Here is a 211-nt window from a genome sequence, read left to right on the forward strand (position 1 = left end):
GACACCTCCCTTATAGCAGAATGTGAAGAAGAACTAAAAAGCCTCTTGATGAAGGTGAAAGACGAGAGTGAAAAAGTTGGCTCAAAGCTCAACATTCAGAAAACTAAGATCATGGCATTCGGTCCCATCACTGCACGGCAAATAGATGGGGAAACAGTGGATACCATGACTGGCTTTATTTTTCTGGGCTCCAAAATCACTGCAGATGGTG

This window comes from Bison bison, unplaced genomic scaffold (assembly GCF_000754665.1).
Source record: "Bison bison bison isolate TAMUID 2011002044 unplaced genomic scaffold, Bison_UMD1.0 scf7180017859096, whole genome shotgun sequence".
Classification (NCBI taxonomy): Eukaryota; Metazoa; Chordata; class Mammalia; order Artiodactyla; family Bovidae; genus Bison; species Bison bison.